The sequence below is a fragment of the Aphidius gifuensis genome, linkage group LG2 (genome assembly GCF_014905175.1).
Source record: "Aphidius gifuensis isolate YNYX2018 linkage group LG2, ASM1490517v1, whole genome shotgun sequence".
NCBI classification, from domain to species: Eukaryota; Metazoa; Arthropoda; class Insecta; order Hymenoptera; family Braconidae; genus Aphidius; species Aphidius gifuensis.
In genome coordinates, this window is record NC_057789.1 from 19,865,348 (window position 1) to 19,873,087 (window position 7,740).

Genomic DNA, 7,740 nt, shown 5'->3' on the forward strand with positions numbered 1-7,740 from the left:
AACAGCGTCTTAATGCAGCTCCCCTGCCCTATTTCTTGAGAGCAAGACCTTTTGTGTTTGTGTTTTGTTTTTTACTGAGTGTGTGACGAAAAAAACTTAATTGACAAAAAATTAATACGTCATAAAAAACAAAAAAATGTTAAATAAATATCTAAACTAGTTATAATTATAATTCAATCATTAATTTAGACAAGTGAAAATCCTATGACTAATTAAGTGAAATCACTTATCAATTATCAAGGCTTCATTAGTGTTGATGTAAACAATATAAATAAAGCATTATAAAATAGATTATATGGTCCACGACGATATAATAAATGTTTTTGTGCCAATATTAAACATGATGTTATTTGTAAGTGAATAATATCTCAATTAAATAAGTAGTGCCTTACCTTATTGAAAATTTTTTGTGAAATAAGTGTTTATTTTTCACTTTTATATTTTTTTTTTTCTCGGACACGAATGAACAGGTTCTAACACATTAATACTTATTCGCTGCGTATGTTTATAAACAACGTTCTTACACAGTTCTGGTGAAGCTCCACCGGTATAGTAGATTTTCCATGCCAGTAAGCACGTTTTGAATTTGAATTCTAAAAATCGCACGTTCAGTCATATTATTGTGTGTTTATCTACGACATGAACAAAACCGTAAACAGTAGTCAAAATAAAATTCTTGAAATAAAATAATAAATTAATTTGCTACATAACAAATTCCATAGTAAGTGTCATTAAAATAGTTTAATATATTATAATTTATGGATTTCCTTAACAAATTTCAATCAAATTAAATTTATTTTATATATATATATATAGATGCAAAATCAAACACTAATTTTATACCAAAGCAAGAGATTTTCTACTTATCAAAATTTGCAAAAATATCAAAATCAAGTACGTCAGGATTTTGTGAAACAGCATACAACATTATTGGGGGATAAAAAATTGAAATACAAAAATGTGAAATTCAGTTGCATAGATGGACAACATCGTGGCAGTGAAACAACTGGAAAAAGAGCAAGCTCGTAAGTTCAACTTAAAACTTTGAAAAATTATTTCCGTAAAAAAATATAAATATATTGAATAATTAGTATGTATATTATATATATTTATAGTATATATTAGTATGTATATTAATCATAAAAATACATATGTATGTAAAAAAGATTCCATTCCTTTAAATTATTTTTTTCATATTTAAAATATATACACAGTATAGTTTATTGTGTATTCCTAAAATGATGAATTAATATGAATAATAAATGAATGGCTTAATTAAATAATATTGTTTTTGATTTTACTGCACATTGAAAAGAGGCTGTGAAGCAAGTATCTATCTTTCTGTTGATTCAAAAACAAATGAACTGGTTCTTCGAAAATTAATGGACCATCACACTAATCATGATGGACTCGAGGTATTTTTCTACTCACAAATTAAGCTATTTAAGTTCTTAATTTATATTTTACATAAACATCAACAACAAAATTCTATTCTATAATCTTTTTTTTTTTTGCTTTAAAAAAACGTTATTATTACTTTAAAAATAGCTAGTTAATCTCTCATAATTATTCAATAAATAAAACAGTATATGGGGCATTCCAGGTCAAATCACCGAGTCATCGGCCTGACCCCTACCGATTCACTTGGAAATTTTTTTCTAGGTGTATTTTGGACCAAAAAACGACCTTATTTTTTTTTTAATTTTTTTCCACCATTTTTACACCATAAAATAATTTTTTTTTTCCTACTATCGAGTATTTCTCAAATTAGACCAGGTTTAAAATTCTGAAATTTTTCCCATATCATCTCGAGGTAAAAACAAGTCACCCATGAAACTTTGGGAATGGGCCGAGAATAATAACTAATTTTTTTATAACTGATTAAAAAAAACTTTTTTTACCAATTTTAAAATAATCTAATTTTAGAATAATCTAATAATGGTTTCTTGTAGAGAAATCAAAAATAAAAATAAATGATATCTGGGCAAATTTAGGTTCTTTCCATATTTCGAGGGTAAAAGCTTCAAAAATTGAATTTTAAGCATCGCAGTTTTTCTATCTTTCCATCCTTAAATATAGGGAAAAACAAAATTCATCGAGATATCATTTATTTTTATTTTTGATTTCTCTACAAGAAATCATTATTAAATTTTTCTATTTTTAAAATTCGTAAAAAAATTTTTTTTCAATCAGTTATAAAAAAACTAGTAATTATTATCGGCCCATTCCCAAAATTTTATGGGTGACTTGTTTTTACCTCGAGATGATATGGGAAAAATTTCAGAATTTTAAACCTGGTCTAATTTGAGAAATACTCGATAGTAGGAAAAAAAAAATTATTTTATAGTGTAAAAATGGTGGAAAAAAATTGAAAAAAAATAAGTTCGTTTTTTGGTCCAAAATACACCTAGAAAAAAAATTCCAAGTGAATCGGTAGGGGTCAGGCCGATGACTCGGTGATTTGACTTGGAATGCCCCATATATATACTTATTTTTATGAAAAAACAATTTATCAATCATTTGTGAGAAGGTTAGGATTAATGTTGGTGGTATTAATTTATTATTTACATTTTCGGAATACAGAAATGAATTGTCTATCAATAGAAGGCTAAACGAGGCTGAACAAAACATTATTCAAGAGTATTATGTTATGGGATGTCAAAAACGAAGCATAAGAGAAAAATTACAAAGAACAACAAAAAAAAATATATATCGAAAAGATCTTGATAATGTTATCAAAAAATTACGGAATGCTGATGATGATACTTTGAAAGTAGCATTGAAATTTCTCAATGAAGAGCAAAGTAGGTATTTTCTACAATTCTCTGAACTTTTATTACTGTATGATTTTTGCAACACTATTTAATAGTAATATGTTTTTTTCATTAATTGAAAAAAAAGAACTTTCATTGATAGATTATATATATAAAAAATAAAAAGTATTCAGAAAAGTAACATAATGTGTATAACACTTGTTAAATCAAGCAAGAAAGTTAAAAACTTATAATATATAAAAGAGAAGCTTTACTACTTGGTACATGAAACAATCCGGTCAAAAAGCTATGAAACTTGATTCTAACTATAATAAAATAATTTATACATATAATATAAAATTTATAATGACAATAACATACTCATACTTCTTATTAAGTTATTATCATAAAAGTCTTTTGTAATTAAATTAGCAACAAAATACCCCTGGTGGAAATATTACTCCGGCAGTACTCCGGCATTATTCCGGCATTACTCCGGCATTTCTCCGTTTTTAGCCCATTTCCGGAGAAATTACTCCGCCATGAGGTTGATGGCGGAAAAATTACTCCGGCATGAAGTTGATGGCGGAAAAATTACTCCGGCATGAAATTGATGGCGGAGAAATTGTTCCGGCATGAGGTTGATGGCGGAGAAATTATTCCGGCATGAGGTTGATGGCGGAGAAATTATTCCGGCATGAGATTCATGCCGTAGAAATTGTTTCGGCATGGGATTAATGCCAGCAAAATTATTCCGGCATGGGATTGATGGCGGAGGAATTATTTCGGCATGGGATTGATGGCGGAGGAATTATCCCGGCATAGGATTCGTGCCGGAGAAATTATTCTGGCATGGGATCAGTGAAGGAGAAATTATTTCGGCATTAGATCAGTGAAGGAGAAAAAACTCCGGCATAAAACTAGTGGTGGATTCATTTTTCCGACATTAACTTCATGCCGACAAAATTATTCCGGCATGAGATTGACGGCGGAAAAATTACTCCGCCATGAGATTGATGGCGGAGTAAATACTCCGGCATGAAAGTAATGTCGGAAAAATTAGTCCGCCACTAGTTTTATGCCGAAGCATTTTCTTCAGCATTCATCTTATGCCAGAATAATTACTCCGGCATAACATTAATGCCGGAGTAATTAATTCGGCATGAGATTACTAAAAAACAATGTAGAAATGTTATATGTTCATCAATTTTATCAAATATATTTATTTAAACTAACCATCACATTTAATGACTCAGAAAAACTAAAATTATATTTTCGGAATGTGGTACGTTTATAATTAACTGCTTTTCCAAGATCTATAAATTTATCATCAATCATATAATGTACACGCCATGATAAATCAGCAGCACATTGACGTAATTTTGGCATAACACGTTGTTCAACATCTTCTCGTTGTAATAATGTTGCAATATACTAACACATGCATCAACAGCTAATACACGAACAGAATCTTGTTCATCTCGTGCAAGTATAACAAACATTAGAATTGAATCAGATTTTAAATACTCAATTTCAACAACTTTCGCAAATTCTCCCAATTTTGATGATGCTGAACGTCGCCCCATTAGTGTATCATCTTGACATAAATTACAAAAATGATTTCTTAATTCAGCTATTGTTGCTACTTACACGTGGATAAGATACACTTATTAAACCACATGTCGATGTTCTTGACGTAAACCAATCACCAGATGCCAAACGTTGTACCAATGGAACAAAATGTATCAACTCACAACGAGTATGTTCAGCACAAAGTGCCAAGGCAATCGTTGAAAGTTTTTTGATTGAATTTAATCGCAGCTATAAAATAAAAATATATTCATTAATTGTAATAAAATAAAATGTTCATCATATTTACATTTTAAACAAATTTTAAGTCAACTGATATGATGAAATTAATATAAAAAAAAACCGCTCCAGTTATAACCTCATTGTTACAAACACTTGCTGACTAAGATCGAGTTATTTTTTTTTTTTAAACATAAAAAACTTTGGTAATATTTGAAAAATAATAATTATTGTACTTACTTGTAAATTTTTATTTTATAAGTCATCGATCAGAACTGCAATTGGATAAAGACTGTCGTCCGTTGGTGAGTCGGCTGCTGCCATTTTGCTGAACCACAAATTTATCCAAGCAGAATTCATTTATTCTGAGTGTTTTAATATTAGCCCGGGGCACAATATGGCTTTTTTTATTATTTTATTTGTTTATTGATATGATTTTCCATTGCCTTATATACTAGGGCACAACACTACAACTTTTTTCTTTTAACAAGATAATGAATAAAAACAATCTACGTTGCTTCCACTTCTATGCTACAGTGGCGCACACATGCATATGAGTAGCGATGGTGAGCAGTAGAGGTGGTATTTCTGGCAGCCGTCCGGCGACTCGGTGAGGATTAGATTATAAATGTGTGAGCGAACTTGACAATTTTTTTTTTTTATAAAGCATGTGTATTTGCGGGGTTGGATGTGGTTCTCCATGAACCAAAAAAACACAAAAGAATAGATTGTCTAATTATAAAATGTTCAACCGATGAAAAATACTTCTAGTTTGTCTACTCAAAAATAGTATTTATTAATAACAATTGTAATATTTTCTCCGCCATCAATCCCATGCCGGAAAAATTTATCCGCCATCAATCTCATGCCGGAGTAATTTCCCCACCATCGATCCCATGCCGGAGTAATTTTCCCACCACCAATCTCATGCCGGAGTAATTTCTCCGCCATCAACCTCATGCCGGAATAATTTCTCCGCCATCAATTTCATGCCGGAGTAATTTCTCCGCCACCAACCTCATGCCGGAGTAGTTTCTCCGGAAATGGGCCAAAAACGGAGTAATGCCGGAGAAAGCCGGAGTAATGCTGGAAAAAGCCGGAGTAACGGCGGAGAAATATTTCTACTAGGGACGTAACAGATTATCATAGATGACTTGGTTTATTGGTACCAAGTGGTGATTGGATTCTTCTCATTTCTTGAAATACATAAATAGATATTTAATTAGCTTTAAATTTTCATAAACAAGTTTTTTTAAAAATTCAATTTTTTTTGTGCAATTAAATACAAATTAACGAGTACATTTTAATTTTTTAATATATTTTAGATGCTGATGTTTATGTTTATGATTCAAATGGTATGTTTCAAGGATTGTATTTTGTAACAGACTCGATGGTTGAAGATATGAAAAGATTTCCAGAAATTGTTTTTACTGATGGTACTTATAAACTGTTTAAACGTAAATTTGTGCTGCAGTTGTTTGGTGTTGAAGATAACTATGGTGAAACACAATTTGTTGGCATAGGAATTCTTGCTAATGAGACACTCGTAACTCTTAAATGGTTATTTGATGTTTTTAAAAAAAGTCACGGTGAAGAAGTTTGTAAAAAAATCAAGAGTTTTATGACTGATAAAGACCTTAGTGAACGTTCAGTTATCAATCAAGTTTTTCCACACACCAGTACATTGTTATGCAAATTTCATACAAAAAAAACTTTTAAGACCAACATCACTACTAGAAAAATGAAAATTTCATGTATTGTAGTCGACGAGTGTTTAGAAATTTTGAATAAAATGAGTGATAGTACCACAGAACATCAATACGACGAGCTGTATAAACAGTTTTGTAAAATTGCTGAAGGAAACGAAAAACTTCTAGATTATTTTAATGATAATTGGCACTCTATAAGGCTTGAGTGGACAACTTATGGCATGAATCGAGTGGTCAACCTTGGTAATTTCAGCAACAATAGAGTTGAGTCAAATAATTCCAAGTTGAAAAATCCTCAATGGTTAAAACCCAATGATACATTAACAAGTGCATTAAAAAATTTATGTGCTTGGTTGATGTTTCGTCAGGATCATCAACGACTTAAAAGAGCTCAGCTGAACATGAAAATTGATGCAAATCCTGTAGACAGCAATAGTGTCCTTGGTATTTTTAAAAATAATCTTACACCATTCGCATATGAAAAAGTTAAGTATGATCTCGAAAATTATCATTCAGTAGAATTGCAAGTTGTTAATAGTTCAATAAAAAAATGTAAAATAATAACAAATAAAGAAACAATTTTCGTGACACCAAATAGCTGTGGTTGCTCGAAATGGATTGCACAATTGTTAATATGCAGACATATTTTGGCTGTATGTAAGCTATTTAATTTACCATTGTTTACAAAAAGTTTGTGTACTCGTTGGTGTCGTTTTGCAACAGAATCAAAACAAAATAATACACAAAGTGGAGCAAAAGTGGAACTACATCATGGCCCATCAATCAGTCAAATGAATAGAAAAGAGAAGCTGTCTGATTTACATTGGACATTAAAAAATATATTTTATATGGCTTACAACTGTGTTGGTGAAAAATTAAAGACACGCTATTTAATACTAAAAAATATAGATAACAACATTCAAAAAGAAAATAATAATGAAGACGAAGTACTGACTGAAGCTAAAACAAAAATGTCTATTAAAAAGGTGATAGAAAACATAAATAGAAAAATAAGCCAATTAAATGATAAAAGTATTAATTATGAATTGAATCATTTGAAATCAATTGAAAAGATGTGGACAAAAAATATTGTTGTTGATAAAGAAAAACCATTTATGAATATGGATAGTAGTTTTGCAAATTTATCCATAGAAAATGATACAATGATATATAAAAAAATCGTTCTTCCACCACAAACTAGAAAAATTGGTCGTGCAGGTATTAAAGAAAGTAAATGCACAATTATCAAGAAAAAAAAAAAACACTTAACATAAATAAAAATCATAAGTGATAAAAAAAAAAAAAAATTTAAATTTACTTGCAATCATGAAGCCAAACATTAGTTAAAGAAACAAGCATGAGCATCATATGATGATCTTTTATCTGTTTATTAAATGAAAATATAGGATAGTATATCATCATTAATAAAATATAAATGGATTGATAATTTTTTTCTGGTAAAATAATTA

At 29.8% G+C, this 7,740-nt stretch overlaps 1 pseudogene; it reads right to left on the reverse strand.

Annotated features, from left to right (window-relative positions):
• Positions 1–3,948: 3,948 nt before the first annotated feature.
• On the reverse strand, positions 3,949–4,886 carry LOC122850493 (annotated as a pseudogene).
• Between the last annotated feature and the right edge of the window lie 2,854 nt (positions 4,887–7,740).